Here is a 21,708-nt window from a genome sequence, read left to right on the forward strand (position 1 = left end):
GTTAGTTACAATTTTTTATTCAGTAGAGCGTAGGACTTTTGATCATTCAAGAATAAGGAAAGTTTAAGGAGTGTCTGTGAGTTTTCTTATAGCAAAGCCACATCGGCTATCTGCTGAGCCCACCGAGGGGAATCGAAACCCTGATTTTAGCGTTGTAAATCTGTAGTCTTGCCGCTGTGCTAGTGGGGGTCAGGAAAGTTTAAGGAAACCTTAATTTGGAATATCTTAAGCACTTTGTTGATTTGTTCAATGTAAAACGGAATTGAAGTTATAAACAATTAATATTGCTATTATTGTATGCTAATTCGTACGATATTCACAAATAAACATCAATTTGAGCAATGTTCTTCCTCTCTATGAACCTTGCCTGGGGATATCGAAAGAACAGTTTGAGATATAACGTAAACCAAACGGTTGGCTGAATAAACTTTCTACTGAGAAAAACACTCATTAGTTAACATGAAGTTTCTAAGACAGAAGTTCGATTTCATAGTCTCATATTAATCTATTTTTCTATTCTTACGGTAAGAATATTCAATGGTAAATTATACGACTGATTTATGTTCATTTTTAAAACACAAATTGCTTACAGCAAGAAGAGTTTGTATCAATGAAATGATGAATCCTGCTATTGTATATTTATTTTAATAAATGTTTCATTTTAATATATATTTAGAAATGCATGTAACTTATATTGTTAAATGTGCATTTCAGAAGCTCAGCCTGTTCTCTAAATTTGTAGAAGGCTCTCGAGCGTAAAAATAAACAATATATGTTTTCCGAAAGCACTAGCGTATATTCAAATATTGTTGCCAAGTGAACTTTCGAAAACTTCGCCTTAAAGCTTATAAAAGGTAATAAATGCAACGTGGAGAGACAGTTCGATAATTTTCGGAAGCTATACTTGTGATAAACTATTATTAATTGGTAGTGTACGGATATTTGACCAGGAACGTTCATGTACTTCGAACATTACAAACCGTCTAACTTCAATGAATCAACCTCGGACGTTAATATTTCTACGAGGACATTATATGCCTTCATCGAAGAAAAGTAAGCTGGTAAACGGCGTGAGACCAGCCAAGAATAAGAGGGTAGATAGTTTATCAAGTCAAAATTAATCTGCTCATCGTGAACAGTTGATGAAGTATTCAGTTTCAGACCAGACAAATGATTTAGTGTTGTTTATAAATTTTAAAACTTTTGTATACAATCATTATTTTTAATAACTGTTATTACCAACAGTTATTGTATTGTCATTTGTACAAAAAAGTATATTGATGTTAAGAAAGAAAATTGTATGTATCAGTCTTGTTGGGAAATAACATAAAGTTGATACATATCGACATTCAATTAATTTCTAAATTCAAAGTATAATTTCTGGTTATTTGAAATCATAATACAAATATACATAATGATACAAAATAAGTCATAATTCAATTTATATTTATCAGTGCCAACAAGATTTGGCATGTCTGAATAATCAAAATTTTCATTAGTCACCCTTCCTCGAACAAAAAGGTATAACAAAAGTTAATTGCTTGAAATTACCAAAATTTTAAATTAAGAAATTAAATGGTGAAAATGAACTAAAAAAAGTGTGTTATTGCAATACTAGTCTATGATAATTTGTTGTCTGGGGAAGCATTAGTGGAATACTCTAATGTCTCCAATAGCTAATCAGTGTGTTTGTTTTTGAATTTCGCGCAAAGCTACTCCAGGGCTATTTGCGCTAGCCGTCCCTAATTTAGAAGTGTAAGACTAGAGGGAAGGGCTGAAAGGGCGAGCATGTTTGGCGCGACGGGGATGCGAACCCGCGAACCTCAGATTAGGGAGTCGCACATCTTAACACGCTTGGCCATGCCGGGCCGGGTGCTGATGACCAGCTGCCTTCCTTCTAGTCTTACACTGCTAAATTAAGGAAGGCTAACGCAGATAGCCCTGGTGTAGCTTTGCGCGATATTAAAAAAAACAAAACAAACTTTAATAACGACATTTTACTTTCAACAATAAAATATTACATAAACATAAGAAGGAAAAGTTTTGTAAAAGACTCATGAACGGCGAGGAAGGGAAAAAAGAAAAAAAAAAGAGAAGAAATATAGGATAAAAATACATTTAACAATTATTAAACTAATATACATGACTAACGCACCCACGATTAGTGAGTGGGATGGAGTTCAAACCCGTGACGCACAGAATACAAATAAACCACCTCGCCATCTTAGGCCTAGCCTTTTCTCTACCCACTTAGTTACTTCTTCTTTGGTTGCTCATAAAAAAAAATGGTTGCTTTCATCATACCAACTAATAATGATTTTATTTACGTTGCCATTTAAGAAAACATATACTTATCTGTTTTGAAGTAAGTGTTTTACCGTTACCGATCAAAATTGTCGCTAGTGAAGAACAGTTTCATAACTTTCTTGAAGAAACATATTAATTTGCTGAATTATCAATATATCCTCGCAGTTTGTAATAAAAAAGGAAGATAAACAGTGTACGACACACTGTCAAAAGTAAAACTTGAATTAGCTGTCGTTAACATCTTTTAAGATGACAATATTTTGTACCTGCAGAATTGATTGAATGAAAAAAAACATTAGCTAATAACTTCCCATGGCTGCAACTAGGTAGCGCTATACATTTTATTTTAATTTTGCAAGGATACACGAGGGCTATCTACGCTAACCGTCCCTAATTTAGTAGTACAAGACTAAAGGGAAAGCAGCAAGTCATCACCACCCACCGCCAACTCTTGGGCTACTCTTTTTCCAACGAATAGCGGGATTAACCATCACACATAACGCTCCCACGACTGAAAGGGCGAGCATGTTTGGTGTTACAGGGATTCCAAGCAGCTACCTTAACCACGTGACCAGCGATAGAGGAACATTAAAATAAAAGTGGACAATGGTTTAATTCCGAAATATGTATATAAGGTTATTTCAATTTGACCTTTATCATTACAATGTGACCCGGCATGGCCAAGTGTGTTAAGGCGTTCGACTCGTAATCCGAGCGTCGCGGGTTCGAATCCTTGTCGCACCAAACATGCTCGCCCTTTCAGCCATGGTAGCGTTATAAAGTTACGATCAATCTCACTATTCGTTGGTGAAAGAGTAAGTCGCCCAAGAGTTGGCGGTGGTTGTTGATGACTAGCTGCCTTCCCTTTAGTCTTACACTGCTAAATTAGGGAAGGCTAGCTCAGATAGCCCTCGTGTTCCTTTGCTCGAAATTCAAAACAAACAAAACAAAAAAAACAAACATTACAATGTTTTATTTTAAAAGGGTATTTAAATATGAAAATTTTAAGACATTGAACAACTGTTGATCATGGTATTTTGTAAAAACATATTTGAAAAAAATAATGAATAAATATCACTTTTATTTTGTTCACTGATAGAATATTTTTTATTTGTACACAAAATAATTATTATCACTAAAACCCTCAGTTTAAGTCACTTGTAGACAGCAACAATGTTATGTTATCTCAAAGACAAATTTTACTATCAGTTAAACTACTAAATATTTACAGTTTAGTTCCCTGTCTGTTTCTGTTCTTCAGTTTTTCAGGGCAGGTTTTCGTCGCTGATTCGTTGGTTTCTAGGAAAAATCATTCATTTCAACGATGACATATAATATCTCTTTCGCTTCGGCCTCGATATTTACTTTGGCAAAACTGTAATGCTAAAACTTGTCATAAAAACGTAATTTAATGCCTTTGATAATAACCAAGTTCTGCTTTGCACCACGTGTTTCCTATTACTTACCAAAAATACTCTGGTTTATAAGTTACGTTGTAGATGTGGAAGATATCCTTTAAGCCTGTAGGTATTTAGCGTTGAAAGAAAATATAACCATTAGGCCTAGACATCTTAGTATAACACACTCTTATGATTGGTTGATAAAGGGTCATATGAAACATTTTAAATAACATCTCTGAAATTTGATTCACTAATTTAATTAAATAAGTATTAGAACAGAGCCTTTAGATTATTATTATAATATTATATTCTAGAAACCAAATTTTGTGATTAGATATTTTGGGATCTTTAGTCTACCTTCAGTGACAAACAAATGTGTTGTTTCGTTTGGAGAAAAAACTCATTTATTTTCATCAAGAAAAATGGAATAACAAAAACGAATTTCGTTTGGTGTCTAACAAACTAACGCCACCACGCGTTAAAAAAAAGAAGTAGCTTCTTACCGCTACGTAACCAGTAGGTTTCCCCACCTGAGTGAGTGTGTGTGTTTTTCATTTATAGAAAAGCGACATAAGTGTATCTGCTGTGCCCACCGAGGAGAATCGAATCCCTGATTTTATCTTTGTAAATATGTAGATTTACCGCTGCCCCATCGGAGGCCTTCCTCACGTGACGTCAGACGACTGCAAAAGAGTATAACTTACAGACACACTTGATTAATTTATATTTCTTTCCTCTTACGATAAGACTTAAAATAAATTATTAAACATGCCCTACATGTTAAGAGAACTGCTTAATTTACAAACAATGAATATAACAAAACGACTTTTTGGTGTGTGTGTGTGTGGATGAAACATAAGCTAGTACAAGTAAGTCAAGAGCAGTTTTGTTCGACTTGTCGTGTTTGAGGGTATATTATTCGTCACTAAAACTACCAGTGTACAACTTTACACACTATCGTTGTGATGACGTCAAAAGAATCGCTCTTAAAGACGTCATTGTCAAGGCTGTTGATGGCACCTGAATCGATATTTTACGTTTACACCGACTGATAGAATTAATCATCCACATCCGTTTCCTTTCATCCTGTCTGCTAATCCTTGAATGACATGAAAAAGCCTTTTGTGTGAGTAGCAAGTAAGTATTATTTTACAATTGGTACCCCGCGGCCACAGCAGTAAGTCTACGGATTTACAACGCTAAAATCAGGGACTCGATTCCCCTTGGTGGACTCAGCAGATAACCCGATGTGGCTTTGCTGTAAGAAAACATACACACATTTTCGAATTTTTCCTTCGTAGGGTCTTCTTATGTTTTAGTTAAATATATTTTGCCAAAAAGGAAGAAAGACATTTTCAAAATCTACAGTTTTATTGTTATTTTTACTCACCGAATCAAAGAATCGGTTAAAAACACGCAGTGATTTGTAGCACACGCGTGATTAAACTCCTGTCACTAGCCGGTTACTAAAATTATTTTATTTGAGAATTTCCAGAATGCTCCTCTCTCGCTAAAATAAAGAATGCTGGAAAACAGGTCAATTTTATATTAAGAGAAAATATAATTCCTTTATATGTTTCTAACATTCTGTTAAATATATCATAAACTAAACATACAGTACAATAATTATTTCTTTGAATTGCTTATTTAAATAGGTCTAAATTGCACAAAAATAAAACAGCGGTAAGTCTACGGTATTACAATGCTAAAATCAAGGGTTCGATTCTCCTCAGTGGACTCAATAGATAGCCCAATGTGGCTTTGCTATAACAAAACACACACACACAAATAAAATGTTTTTTGTTAATTGTATTTTGGTAATACAATTTTGTATTTTGGTTATGTTCCTGGAAGTTACATTGTTCAACTGAAGAACAAATAAACACAGTTCCTTAGTTTATTTACAGTATTATCTAAAAGTAAGACCATTTAACTACAGAAATGAACTGTTTATGTGTGTATAAAACAACGAATAATTTTGTTACTTGTGTGTTACAGTATGAAATATGTGGTTGGTGAGACAAGGAACGCAAAAATCGGGGCAAAATACGTAATTACATTTTATCTATAAAAGTGTGATTGAGTGGAGTAAAAATCTGGCATTTTCTATAATTAATTATTACTGTGAATACTTAAAAGTTCACATTTAGTTTAATTGAGCGATTGTCCTAAATAAACGTTTTGAGGGCCTTGGAAATTTTTTTTTTCTCTTTTTTATCCATAGGATTGATGTTGAAACAGAAACAGAATAAATCTTGGTCAACATTGTTCCTAAAACATTTTACGGTCCAAGTCTGTTTTCAAACTGACCATTGGAAGAAAACTCTATTAATTACGTTTTTTGCTTTGATGTAAAAGGGTCTGGCATGGCCAAGCGCGTAAGGCGTGCGACTCGTAATCCGAGGGTCGCGGGTTCGCGCCCGAGTCGCGCTAAACATGCTCGCCCTCCCAACCGTGGGGGTGTATAATGTGACGGTCAATCCCACTATTCGTTGGTAAAAGAGTAGCCCAAGAGTTGGCGGGGGGGTGGTGATGACTATCTGCCTTACCTCTATCTTACACTGCTAAATTAGGGACGGCTAGCACAGATAGCCCTCGTGTAGTTTTGTGCGAAATTCCAAAACAAATTGATGTAAAAGTGAAAAATAAAAACAATTTGGTTCGTCCTATTCGCTTCATCCTACACAAAATAACAGTGAACAATCTCATTGGTAGACGCGACAGTGCTTTAAGGCTTATAGAAGAGCCGTGTGCACAGCTGGAAAATCCAGGCAACATGTTACCACCTGTTCTGACGTCATTCTACGCTACGCGAGATTACAGTGTCTTGTAGCTGATATCCATCTATCTTTACATATATATATATTTGACTGAGTATGTACGTGGTTTTCGATAGTCAACATTGAATCACAAAAGCTGCTTGGAGTTTGTAGGCTCGTGGAAACGGAAGCTTCAGAGGGGGGAGAAAAAACGTGAAATTTTATTTCTGTTTGACATTCCGATAAGGATTTATAAAAAGTTCACGATGACCTATAAGATACCTCAAAGTGCGCCAGACTTACGGCGAATTTCGTGTCACGAAGACTTAAACCTCAATAAACGAGGGTGGTCTTTAACACGTGCAATGGACAAATCTACGTGTATACAAAACATCTCTTCTGGCGCTGTTATTCGCCGAAACAGTCAGCAACGGCCGTTAGGAGATCACCCGTTCTCTCAAATCACAGAATCAAAGCAAAGGAAAACTGGACGATCATATTCTGTACACAATTCGTCGCATCTGCAGACGGAATTATCAGAAAAGTTTCTCTTTCGACAAAGATTTGCGAGTTTTCCGCTCGACGCAACCTCCTTCTTAAATCCCAGACTTTCCACATTTACTGGAAACTGTGAGGGCTTTTATCAGAGACTACGGAACTTTTCATTAACGTCCAAAGGTGTGGTAAACCAGGGGGGATTCTTTTCGGTCTCGTCAGAACAGCTTATCAACAAAAGATTCGCATCCTCAGATCCTTCCACCTGTCGTCAACCAATCTTACATTAGAAAAAGCGACTTCTCTCCAACAGTCTTCAGAATAGCTGTGAGTGGAAGTTCTCAAGTGGGCAAGTCTCTTCTGACCCATCAGTTCACTACATCTGAGCTCATTTGTACTTTCGACAACTTTATGGGTTAGCTCTTACTTTTTTACTTATTACATTTATCTGCATGTGATGTTTTTCTGTGTTCTTTCCACATTTTCTCCCTCATATCTCTGAATAACTAATACATCAAATTATCTAAGTAACGGTCACATTTTGTACCTTTTCATTGATATACACATGCAAATAATTTAGAAGAAATTCTACACTAACCAGGAGAAATATTGTTGAATGTTCTGTGGTTTAGTAACTTAATTAATAACGTAAAATGTAAGGAAACAATTACTTAAACTGGTCTTTTTTAGTAGAGACTTGATTATAGTTTAGCCCAAGAAATAATTTTGACGGTATCAACCTTTTTCTGCGTGTGTTCGTAACCAATTTCTTGTTGTGTAATGAGAGGCGCTAAGAAAGCTATACAAATATTGTGTAATGAGAGGCGCTGAGAAAGCTATACAAATGTTGTGTAATGTATTCCCTTCATTTCAAAAGTCAAATTAAATGTTTGTGTAGAATTGTTGACCTCAACAAGCTGTAATAACAAAACATCAGTAATGAAGATATTTTTCTGTTTATTGAGGATAACAGCCGATACTGTCCGGTCAGCAATGACAGACGTAAGATGAAATAGTATAAATATAAGAACTGACCGTGGTCCAGTGTTGAGCTTGATGGACTGCAGACCCATCTATGGCGTCCTGTTACCGCACGAAAAACAACAACACAAAAAACGCCATGATGGGTGCGTTGTAAGAAATGGTCAAATGTGTTGGTGGTAACTGCTGTTCACTAATTTCCTTCCCGTTAGTCTATCGGTTTAAAATTAGGGATGATTAGCGCAGATATACACTGAATGACCTTTCCCAAATATCCGAAAAAAAAAGCATATATATATAATGATTGGTTTTAGAATCATTTTTTATTGGTTATGTGACAACAGCAGTAAACTGTGTTCCTGAAAGCACGCTGTTTCTTATATACTACCGAAAGACAATGAACACTTATCTGAACACGCTATCTATTAAGCAACTATGATTACTTGGTTAATGCTTTCTGAATACATTAAAATGCTATTCTGATATACTTTAGATATATCTAAGCTAGGCTATTTCTGTTGTATGAAGTATTAAAATACTAGAATTGTAAAGTTATCTTGGTATTTCAAAGTATTATTCAACCATGAATGTATCGTATTATATTAAATTTCGTGTTAGAGGTCTACGTATTATGAATACCTTTACCCAAATTTACTTTCTAAATGTTCTCTACTATGGGTGAGGTTTATGAAGTTGATTTTATATATATGACTCTTATTAAATAGATGGTTTACAAGAAAAACGTTTGAGGTGAGCATAGTATCATGTTATATTTTACACTAACTATGAAACGTTCCTCAGATGTTATTGGCAGCTTTCACTGATGTTTAATATCGTTTGGCTCGATAACCATTTTTCTTTAAACTTTGATCTCAATAACATAATGTGACGGGAAACAGACTATGATGTTACTGGTTAGTGTTTCTGTCTAAAATACTTGAGGTAGCTCGAGTGTCATCAGGTGAAGCATTAGAATCAGCTTCAACAAAATTCGTGTATTGTACGCATTTTGTTTTGTACTACTGCCACATAATTTTTTTATCAAGCAACCTGTGTTATACTATTAACCTTCCTCCTTTGCGTGTGTGTGTGCCACATCGGGGCTATCTGCTGAGCCCGCTGAGGGGAATCGAACCCCTGATTTTAGCGTTGTAAATCCGTAGACTTACTGCTGTGATTTTAGCTTTGTAAGTTGATTTGTGGGGTGCTCCCCCTTTGCTTTTTATCCAAAAAGTGAACTGCAGACGTCCGCCGGCATTCATAGGAACTAAAATTTAGAATTTTTGTATGGCTTAGAGTACAAAAAAATGTCAAGACGCATCAAGTATAACTATTACGCGAGGTTTGAAAATTCATTAACATCATTAAGTCAAGCCATTAAGATCGCACTCTTATCTTATGGTTACGACGTTAAATAATAGGATTCAAAAGAGAATTTAATAACTATTGTTATTTTGTTAGAACCTTAACGTGGTCTCGTGCATATCGGACTGGGAATCTGAGGAGTGGTATTACCAAACACGTAAGTTCCTACGGCTATGGGTGCATTATAAGAGTGACAGTCAATTCCGATATTAGGTTAAAAGTAGCCACTTGAGGCGGTGGATGCAACCGATTGCGTTTGATCCGCCGTTCAAAATTAGGAAAGTCCATTAGTGAAACGCGGTAATCTCTGATCTGGTCATTTATCCATATTTGTGCATAACATTGTTTTTCGGTGAACAAATAAATATTTTCGTTAGATTAGAATCCTGAAGTAATATTGACTCTCTCCAATTTCTTTATCATAATTCTAAAGACAGTTTTGATTGGTCAATATTATCCAGTTCAATATATCAGAATTAGCGTTTTTAGAATGAACAAAAAGTGCACTTTTGAGAACTTTTGATTATTTCATGAACAAAGGTCTTCATCAGCTATTAAAACGAGTCTCTATAAAGGACAGACAAACGTCTGAAAAGGATTTCCTTATTAAGGAAACTCATGGTTTTGTAGTTTAAGTACAACGTGATACAATGGGCTATATCGGGCATTTCGAGCAAATTAAGAGAAAACAAGATTATATCATTTTCAACTAGCTTGAATGATTTTAAATATAATATTATTACTTGCAGTTACAAAAATCAGTTTGGTTTCTAAATGTACATCTTTTGTAAACAAAATTATTTTCATTTAATTAACTGGTCAAAACTGACTAAATTTATAGACCACTTCTGACACCTGGTGGGGTTATTGTAACAAAAAAAGAGAAACAGATCCGTAAATTTGTATATTTAAACAATGAAATAATTCTCTGAGAATCAAGCGTAGCTCAACTGAACACGTTTTCGTTCACCATTTATCTGAGTTTTCCTTGAGTTCTTTTATTAAAACACCCATATGTCCCACGCTAGTACAGCGGGAAGGCTCCGGATTTATAACCCTAAATCAGGGTTCGATTCCCTCGGTGGGCTCACTAGATAATCCGATGTGGCTTTTGTATAAGAAACACACATGTAGATGTCTCCATAAAACGCAGCTAATTTTTCATTTTCTTTCTGTTTTTCAATATTTAGCTACTATCAAACATGTTTATTTAGCACCACAAGCCAAAATCGAATCTTATATATAAAAGCGTATCTATAGGTAATATTTTTGTTGTAAGTGAAATGGAGCTACGGTATTTAATGTTTCATTGCTTTTGTTTTAATTTCTCAGACGATGGAGGAGACACCTCAGTGAACGTTGTGTTAAATCATGAAGAATCCATGATGATTTTATCAGAGTGCCCCCTGTCGGCGGATACGGTAAACACATTTTTTCTTATGGTATTTTTGAACTCAAGATATATTTAAAGCAATATACTGCTTTAATATTTACTAAAAAGACAAAGGTGATAATTATTTAAAGTTCTTTTTCTGTGGTTAGAAACATCTAAAAACATCAATCATCGATTAGCTTTTGTTTTTCATAAATATGGATTTCAACTGAAAAAAGTTTTTAATTTTTATTTTGATAATTTTTAGAATATATAAATTTTTCTTCAACGTTAAGTTGTTGAAACACATAGCGAGTTTAATGAGAAAACATAAAACTCCTTCTGCTTCGCTCTGATACTTTAATGATATGCAAATTACCTATGCTAAAGTCTGAAACACATTTATTTCTACTTTTATTCAATAATTACGAAACTAACAGACGTACTTAAAGTGGAGCCGCATGTTTTCTATTGCAAACCAAAGTACCCTATCTGGTGACAAATTACTTTAGCAGTTACACGCTATTTATATCTTTAATGATATTTTCTAGGACAATACCATTCAGTCGACAAAAGGTTATTATCGTGTGTTATAGGGTACTTTAATTAGAACTGTACCTCAGAGTTTCACTTATAAACTGAGATCTGTTTTCTGTTTTTTAAATTGTGGCATTCTATTTTTGTGTGTTTAAATTACAGAAGTAATGAAGCATTGCGATAGTAAATACGAGAAGGCCAGGTGCATCTAAATATTGATAATAATTTACAAAACACTGTATTAATTTTTAATAAATTTAACAGTTGAGATGCAACTGATTGGTATATTATATAACCGCACCCACCCAGTGGTACAGCAGTATGTCTGCGGACATACAAGAGTAAAACCGAGTTTCGATACTTGTGGTGGGCAGAGCATAGATAGACCACTGTGTACTTTTTGTGCTTAATTTCAAGCAATAGATAAATAAAACCGCATTATTTTTTTCGGAATATACTAATGCAGTGCTGTTATTTCAAAACTTTGTCATTATTTTATTTTTGTAAGATCCGGAGTTGAATTTTCTCCAGTAGAGAGAGTGTAGGCTGTCCATTGTGTAACTTTGTGCTAAAAAAGAAACGTTAAAGTCAGAATTTCTTAATAATTATAAACATACGAATAAAATATTTGCAGCGACGCCTGTATTAATTATTTTAAACTATTGATATCTTGCTTTTGTCTGGTGTTATACAACGTCGATTTTCATTAAGATAAGTAGGTTTTTTAACTATTAGTTTTTAGTTTTAGTAGAGGTTTTTATGATTACTTCCGTTCCCTGGACATATAACGGTCATGTTTAAAGAAATTCCGCGAATATGTTTGTTCATAAAAATTTATGTCAATTTTAATCAAACTTTGCAAAGATCGTGAAACCTTAAATAGAAAAACCTCAAAGTTACTCCATGATAAAACGATAATTTTCCATACCTCGTGCAGCTATCATAATTTTAAGCTGATAGACTAGAAAGAAGGCAGAAGGTAAACGTTTAGAATAATTTTGTTTGATTTAATAACGGAATTGCCCGTATGGCCAGGTGAGTTAAGGCGTTCGACTCGTAATCCGAGAGTCGTGGGTTCGCATCCCCGTCGCCCCAAACATGCTCGTCCTTTCAGCCGTGGGGGGCGTTATAACGTGACGGTCAATCCCACTATTCGTTGGCAAAAGAGTAGCCCAAGAGTTGGCAGTGGGTGGTGATGACTAGCTGCCTTCCCTCTAGTCTTACACTGCTAAATTAGGGACGGCTAGCGCAGATAGCCCTCGTGTAGCTTTGTGCGAAATTAAAAAACAAACAAACAATAATGGAATTGACAGTCACTACTATAGCACTTACGCCACTGAAAATCGAATTTCTATGTCCGTGATGGCTTATTAAATCCTATGGTTCTTAACAACAAAGAAAAACAAATCTTACAGCGCCCCTACTATCCCAGTACAGAGAACGTTTTTACGGAACAGACTGCGATTCGTAAATCCTCAAATTCTTAGGCAAGCTGACCAACCATTAAAACACGTCTGGCCTATGTGACATGAAACTTAACAAAAAACTGTAGAACTTTAAATAAAGTTTTTTACGTAGTTTAATTTTTGAAATATATATATTTACCTTAAACCTGGACTTGCTTGGTCCTCATTGGCAACATTCTATTCATTTCTTTTATCAGAGTTCACCAGAATTATCCGATACAGACGCTCACGTAGTCGTTTATTCGATAGCAGATCGAACAAGTTTTCATCACGCCAAATGTTTTCTAGAACGACTTTCGGAGGGTGTGAACAAACCAACAATCCTAGTGGGAAACAAAACTGATCTGGCTCGCCATCGCTTAGTCACAGCACATGGTAAGTATTCGCTTACATTGAAAGTCATTATTTTTATCTTCAGATCTGTTGGTATTCAAAACGTCACCAGTAAAATAACATAATATTTAGCGATTATATATTTAGACTTTAATGTAAATTCTCACTCGAATTACCCAGTATTTCATTCTGTTATTCAAATAAAAATACCCATTACTGATTTGTGGTTCTAGTGTTTCCTTTAAACCTGAAAATAGACAGTTATTTAATTAACAACTATGATGAACTATTCACAAACAAACTGTTCTCACTTGAATAAAACTCATTAAACATACTATAAAATTTTCAAAAAAAACTGTTTTACTTTTATATATGAAACACAAGTCACACCAAGATGGTTATATGTGAAGATTTTTTGTCAATTCAAATTTAACACATTGCGGATCATTCCAAACGTTTTTCGGATCTTCTACAAACAGATGATTTTGTTGAGTTAAACAGGTTGTTTTGCCTAAAATACAACGTTTACCTTTTTTAAAGCACATCAATAACTTACTTTAAACAGAGTGTCATGAGCTTTAAACGTAGGTTTGCTTCCTTGGTTTTCACACTTCTTTCAAACTGTTCGAAGCTCTCTGCTCTAGCTGTCCCTAATTTTGAAGTGATAAACTAGAAGAAATGAAGTTATTAAGCACCAGATCTTGGGTTACTCTTTACGAACAAGAAGTGGGATTGACTTAACATTATAACATCCACATAGCTGAAAGGACGAGTGTGTTTGATGAAGGATTTCCAATCCGCGACCCACAGATTACGAGTCCAGTGTCCTGGAGACGGCTGGCGCAGATAGCCCTTGTGTAGCTTTGCTCGAAATTCAAAAACATACAAACAAACAGGAAGAACTATTTCTTATTTAGAACTACTGACCAGATGGAGCAAAAAATCAGAAGTGCCGTTGCAGAGCGCATGCACTCTTAACCGTATAGCTTTGTTTGTTTGAAATTAAGCACAAAGCTACACAACGGGCTATCTGTGTTTTGGCCACCACCGGTATAGAAACCCCGGTTTGTGGTGTTGTAAGTCCGCATATATATCACCGTGTCACGGAGGTGGGCAACCTGTAGCGGAAATTGACTATCACTTTTAAAGCAGGCTGCAGACAAAAATGTACAGCTTGTTTAGGGGTATATCGCGGCTCAAACCTTGGATCATTTAAACAAAAGCCCTGCCTACAACTACCAGGTTATGCCCATTTTCACAAAACACTAAGGAATATTAGAAACACAACTTGAACATTATAATAGAATTATTTTATCATTTTAATTGTATCTTTCACTTCAGTTAATAAAAAGTAGAAAAAGGTTTAGTTGATATGATATAATTCATATATATATAATAAAGTGCGATATTTTTCTAAAAAATAAGTTTTTTTTTTTAGAGGGCCGCAGCTTGGCAAGAACACATGGCTGCAAATTCATCGAAACTGCAGCGTGTATAAATTATCAGGTAGATGAACTTCTTGTTGGAATTCTTAGTCAGATTCGACTAAAAAACCAACGTGGACATCAAACTAAGAGGTATCGAATGTCTATTAGTCTTGGAACATCCGAAACAAAAGTACAAAACTCGTTAATCCAGAAAAATAGGACCTTTTTTGTGCGATTATTAGAAAAGCTGTTTAGAAGACCTCGATCGTGTGAAAACCTACATGTACTCTGATGGAGAGAATAGGCCACATTTACAGCACCTCAGCTCCAAATCACCGACCGTACGAACCGACTCGATCATGTTTTATACCATATACGAGAATTAACATTGCTTCATAACTTTTATTCAACAAACACTGACTAAAGCCGAGAACTGGTCGAGTGAAGATGGTCACAGAGGAGACAATATTTACTAGTAAAATTACACTAACGATATGGATAATTTTACCTTATTAATTGGAGTTTAACCGAATGTAATCAAAGTGTTCCTCAGCTCGAAGAGCATAATACTTTGGAGACGGAAAAATATAACCCAAATATCATGAAAAATTATGTTCAATGAATTTTATATGTTTCTTGATAGTGGTGCTAAATGGACATGGATAATGGATGAAAATGATACTATAATTAGTTTACCTAAGTACATAGAAGTAATTTAAATAAATGCCTTAAAGTGTATTTAATTTACGTAATATCCCAATACAATTGTATTCGTGTGTGACTGTATATACAAACTCTATACTTTAGAGCAGAATTAATTATTGTGAAATGTATTATTTAAATACTTAATTATTTTTTTACATCTACCCCATTTTGAGTTAGGGACACAACAGCAATTTGCTTGTAGCGTTTCATGGCTGCCTAACCTTCGAATGAAAGCACAGAGAAAACGTTTCTATTTTTAAAAAGAAATGTATAAGAACTAATTAACGACCTGTGACATATAGAAATAAACTGACTTGAACACTATTTCATCTGATGTTCGTATGTTCACGGATTTATTTCCCACTATTGTTTCTAATCCAGAAACACACATATTAGAAACTATTTGTCTAAGTAATAAAGTGGTATTGTTTTATTTTAACATTATATGTACATACCTCAATGGTTTTTGTTTTGTTTATGACATTAGAATAAAATATGTTTTCTTTTTCTTTCTTTGTAATGAGTGAGGCTTAATTTAATATTCAACCGTTACTAATTCTCATTAGAAATCTATAATTTTAGTTGCTTATTATTATTATTTTTACCTTTTCACTAGCTGTCACTTTGGAATTAATATAGAGCTGTAATTGTAATGTAGACAATTACATAGGTTAAAGTGTGAAAACAACTACCTGGGTGTGGAACAGAAACATGAGGACAGGCGAAACATTTGTGAGATAAATATTTGTATATTAAATATAGTGTGATGAAATATTTTTAATCACGTAGAAAGTAATATTTGTCCCTAGTTGGGACAGCGGTGACTTTACGGATCTACAACGCTAGAATCTGGGGTTCAATTCTTTGCCGTAGACTCAGCTGATAGCTCAGTGTGGCTTTCCTTTAAAAAACAACAACAAACAAAGAAAAATGACATTTAACCAGAGGCATGTTTCGTTAAATAATTTTGCATTTCAATGGCAAACATACTTTATTTTCTGCAATAATAAATGTGTTTATAAGCTCATAAAGTGTTTGTGGTAACCGTATTTAATATTCCAATCTAGATATTTACTAAACAGAATAACATTTTTTGAAAACCAGTACGTGTCCTCAAATCATTGGCAAATAGAGTGTACCCTGGTCAATTGTAATAAAAAACTGAAAAAATAAAGCCAATGACATTAGACCAACTGGGCCACGCCTGAACTAATCAGATATTAATAATAGTAAATAAGACTCTGTCACAGCTAGAAATAAAACAACTGTTAAGATTTCAATTATAGCTTTTATATATACATATATATAAATAGGTTTAGGCTTAAATCTGCACAATAGGCTAACTGCGCAGAGATCGAACCTTGGATTTTAGAGTTCTGATCTTTCAAGGCTATCAGTGAGCCACCGGAGAATAAAAAAAAGCCTTTACCGGAAGTATGGATCCTTGGCAGTGGTCACTTGAAGAAGCACAGTTCCATGGATTAACACAGCATGAAATACTGGTTGATCCAATGTGGATCCGGATAAGAACACGTGATGTCATTTTCTTTATGTTTCTGGCTACAGTTATCATAAGTAGTGATACAGTGGTCACGAGCTATTTGGAAGGAATGATATCTTGTCGTATCAACTGCCCACACAAGCAACTGTAGCAAAGTTGTCAGACATCACTTTAAAAAAAGCCAACAAAAAATAAGTTACTGGCGTGCTGTGATATTGAATAACTTGTATTTTAGCGCAAATAGATAGGGTTTAATAAAAACTTCAGGTGGCAAAATAATAATAACCTAATAATGGCTGATAATCAGAAATAAACGTTATCGGAAAGGTTTATTTTTAATTTTACGCGAATCTACACGAGGGCTATCTGCACGAGCCGTCTCTAATTTAGCAGTGTAAGACTAGAGGGAAGGCAGCTAGTCATCACCACTCACCGTCAACTCTTGGGCTACTCTTTTTACCAACGAATAGTGGGATTGACCGTCACATTATAACGTCCCCACGGCTGAAAGGGCGAGAATATTTAGTGAGACTGGATTCGAATCCGCGACCTTCAGACCTTGTGTGCCTTAACCACTTGGCCATGCCGAACCTATCGAAAAGGTAAGCCAACTGACGTCAGACCTTCGTTGGAATGGTTATTTTTAATCACTCCATTGTTACTTCATCTGAAAGAATTAATATTACATATGGAGCTTTTACCGTAATGTTGATAATTACACGAATTAAACTTATGTTCTTCGTTTTGTCCCATCAAAATGCTCCCCGTTAGTACAGTGATACGTCTACGGATTTACAAGGCTAAAATCAGGGATTCGATTCCCGTCAGTAAGCTCAGCAGATAGTGCAATGTGGCTTTGGTATAAGAAAAACACACACCCACCCATCAAAATTCCATGCTTGACACACAAGAATAATCCAGCAAATTTTTTTTAAGTCATTGTTAAGAAAGATGAAGACAAGTGAAATGTGTAAACAAGAGAAATCATCCCACTCGTTCCATATTTTCAAACAGACGATGACAACTTTATCACAGAATAAGAAATTCAATTATCCCAATGCTTTCCTAAAGACAGATCTCTGTACTCGGGATGTCGGAATTTTTGTTTCGTGTTTTTTTCTTCATTCTTCAGCCTACTTAGTTTCTTCATGATGACGAGAAACCCACTTGAAATAAAAATGTATTCTCAAGACGGCTGGTATGGATAATAGAACTTTAATTAAAATAAAGTACGTTCTTCTGTACTTTATTTCAACTAAAGTTTTAAAACCCATATCAGACGTCTTGAGAATAACAGGTTTTCATGACATTATCACTTAACATCTTAGTATTAAATTATATTGGTAGTGACGCCCATCTCGTCTGACTATTGAAAATAAATATTTCGAACTCTGTGTTAGCGTGTAACAAAATCTTATCAAATATTTTGAACTCTAGGCCAGCCGAAACTAAAGACTACGATCATATTAAGTTCAAATAGACGCCAACAACAGATTAGTTTAAAACAAACTTGAACACTAAACACCAGATCACCTGGAAACAAACTGATAACAAATACTTTAACACCAGATCACAGAAAGTACATTGAACAAGTTTGTTCTCAGTTAATATGGTGTTCAATGTACTTTAACACCAGTTCACAGAAAGTACATTGAACACCATATTAACTGAGAACAAATTTGCAGAAAGTGCATTAAACACCACATTAACTGGAAACAGATTAGTAACAAGTATATTAAACTAGAGAGAGCAGGAAGCAACTAACAACAAGTAGATTAAACTAAAAGCAGCAGGAAACAACTGGCAACAAGTAGATTAAACTAGAGACAGCAGGAGACAAGTAGATTAAACGTGAAAGTAGCTGTCAGTAAACAGATGACATGTATATTAAACACCAAATTAACGTTGGTTCAAGAGGGCAGTTAGTAACTGAAGTTTGCTGTGGTTCTTTAAACTTAGTGATTTAGACTGAATCTTTATTGCGGAAAAATCCATCATCAAACTAGATGACGACCTGAATGCCACGTTTGCGAATAGCATCATAATCTAAGTTCAATGTTTGTCGACGGTTTGTCCATATCTTTCTGTTGCAGTTAAACTTTGTCATCTACCCTAATTTTTTGATTTTATTAGCCTGTTCGAAAAATAATGGCGAATTTTAAATTTTAAGTTTAATAAAAATAAAAGCAACTTTATTAATCAAAATAGTTTGGTTTAGTTTAAACTTCGCGCAAAGCTACACGAGGACTATCTGCGCTAGCCGTCCCTAATTTAGCAGTGTAAGACTAGAGGGAAGGCAGCTAGTCATCACCACCCACCGCCAACTCTTGGGCTACTCTTTTACCAACGTATAGTGGGATTGACCATCAAATTATAACGCCCCCACGGCTGAAAGGACGAGCATGTTTGGTGTGACGGGATTCGAACCCGCGACCCTCAGATTACGAGTCATACGCCTTAACCCATCTGGCCATGCCGGGCCCCTCCGCAATGATATTCTAATCCTGGCTGAGCAAGGTGTAATGGATAATACCGGCCGCACACCGCTCTACAGTAACCATAATCTTCTGTTGGTGCGACTTTGGGAAGTGTTTTAAAGCTTCGTCACGGTTAAGCCACTGCTCAAATCGTTTTCTACTTGTCATAAAGGGCCCACTTTTCATCACAGGTGACAATTCGGTCAAGAAATGTGTCATTTCTGTTGCACAAAATCAGTATAGAGCAAAGTTCAAACGGCAATTTTTCTGAAATTCTCTGAGTTCGTGTGGAACCCATTTGTCGAGTTTTTTCACTTTTCCAATTTGCTCTAGATGGTCCAAAATTGCTGAAATGCCAATTCCCAGTTCTTATGTCGTTTTTCAAAACGTTTGGTGCGGGTTTCTTTCCACTTATGTTCTCAGTTGGTCGATTCCAATATCAGAAGGACGTCCTCTGCCCTCCCTATCTTCATTACGAAACTTTTTGGAACCAACTCTGTATTGTACTTTCGGAGGTGGTTTCTTCGCCCCATTCATGCAGAAAGGTGATGCGTATTGTAGGTGTTCGTATCCCTACAAATAAATAAAATTTTGATATAAAAATCTACCATTACTTTTCAAACAACCTAATATGCGCCTCAACTTGTCAGCGTTTAATTTTTCCATAAATCTGTGGAATTAACGATAAGTAACGTCAAAAGAAGATGTGATGGTTTTTACCATAACAACGCTTTTCAATCATCATGCTAAAGGGGCCTCAAATTATTTTATTCAGATCAACGAAGCCTTAGGCTAAAATATTTTGGAAATCGCTGGTCTACAACATTGCATTATTTATATTTCTTGTATTTCTAGGACTCTTCATATTAAAAATAAAAGTTACAAACGCGGCAATGTAACTTTTATTATCATTCTCTTTTACTTTTTTTTAAGTGGTTAAAAATATAAAGTATTATTTTCTTGTTAATAACTTTTTTTAATTTTTTCTGTGAGTCGTAAACTAGATCAAGATTAACATTAAATAACTTTGGAGGTGCAACAAAAGAGGTCACCATTAAATCTCATTTTTGTTTCATTGTACGGCTAAGCCTATGCACATCGTACAAAATTAATCCGCCGCCTATGCACATCATACAAAATTAATCCGTCAAATATCTAGTTCTAACCGTGTATATATCCATTTTTTTTTTTACTGCCAACCGGACGTTACTTAGGGATGGTTAATTGACTCTAAACTGAAGAGTCATGGTTTACGTCCCGTTGTTGCAAGATCTCACTTCGTCTTTCTCAGTGATGAGTGCGTTAAAGGAATATCAGTACGATTCGATTAACCTAGTTAAAGAGTCGATGTTGGGTGTTTTTGACACCTCAAACGTATTAGCTCAAAATTAGAAAAAGGTCTAACGCAGGTAGTGCTTGTGTAACTTTACGCGATTACCGTGAACAGTTTTTTTATTTAGGCTGAACGAAGGCACCATTATAAAGTTAGCTCACTGAAATTTAAACTTCCAAGCTCGTGCTTTATTTTCAAACCTACAGTTGACTCTCTCCTAGTTATTACTGTTAAAAAAACCTTTAGATGAATTGGTTACTTCTGACTTAAAATGTCAAACTAAACACTAAACAGCGTTCAAGACAGATATGTGTAATAGGAAAACTTGAAAGAAACACTTTGATCTTTATTCTAATTTTACAATTGTTTATTTGCTTTGAAGTTAAGCACAAAGCGATACAATGGGATATCTATGTTCTGCTCACCACGGGTATCGAAATACAATTGTTAGCGTTGTAAGTCCGCAGACATATTATGCCACTAGGAAGTCCTTCTACAGATGATAATGGGAACATTAGTAAATAGGAATGACGTGTGTAAGTTAAAACATAAACATAAACCCTTAAGTATTTTTACGATAAGTTTAGCTCATCCTACATAATTAACTTTAGTTTCACTTTTCATGTCAAGATAGACATTAACAGCATGTCCTTAATTAATTATTTTTCTTTGATTTTGAATCATACTATTTATAAGCAACTAATGACTAAATTAACGGTTTATAAGGCAGTAGAGTCTTACCAAAACTTACATTATATATAAGTTTCTTATAATGAGTAAAACACTTGGATTAGAACCCACATTGTGATGAGAGGCCGTAAATTATTATATTATTATTTACAGTTTAGGATTTTGAGAAAAGTAAGTAATGAATTTAGATATTGCAACTTTATAACCATCTTCATGAGACAAAAACTAACATCATGACACTTTTATATAGATTGTTTAGGCAGAGTGCTCATAACGATTAAGTTGGAATGGACAGCAACTGCCTGTTATAAAGACACAGAGAAATCGACATTTTCGCAAGTCTTACATCTTCCAGAAGGCCCCCCGCTAGTACAGCGGTATGTCTGCGGATTTAAAACGCTAAAATCAGGGGCTCGATTCCCCTCGATGGGCTCAGCAGATGTGGCTTTGCTATAAGAAAACACACACACACTCTTTCAGAAGACTTTCGAAACGTCTTCTTCTACAGCTGTGTTTTCTTTAATACAAGAGGCACGTGCGATCCATTCCAGCATATTTAA

General features: G+C 35.1%; 1 pseudogene across 1 annotated transcript; it reads left to right on the forward strand.

The window, feature by feature from the left end:
* Nucleotides 1-6,594: 6,594 nt before the first annotated feature.
* Nucleotides 6,595-14,867, forward strand: LOC143250979 (GTP-binding protein REM 1-like; annotated as a pseudogene). The gene is made up of 4 exons (XR_013028455.1): nt 6,595-7,376; nt 10,640-10,728; nt 12,880-13,057; nt 14,454-14,867. The product of XR_013028455.1 is annotated as a GTP-binding protein REM 1-like (transcript).
* The last annotated feature ends 6,841 nt before the right edge of the window (nt 14,868-21,708 follow it).

This window comes from Tachypleus tridentatus, chromosome 5 (assembly GCF_004210375.1).
Source record: "Tachypleus tridentatus isolate NWPU-2018 chromosome 5, ASM421037v1, whole genome shotgun sequence".
In the NCBI taxonomy this organism is placed as follows: domain Eukaryota; kingdom Metazoa; phylum Arthropoda; class Merostomata; order Xiphosura; family Limulidae; genus Tachypleus; species Tachypleus tridentatus.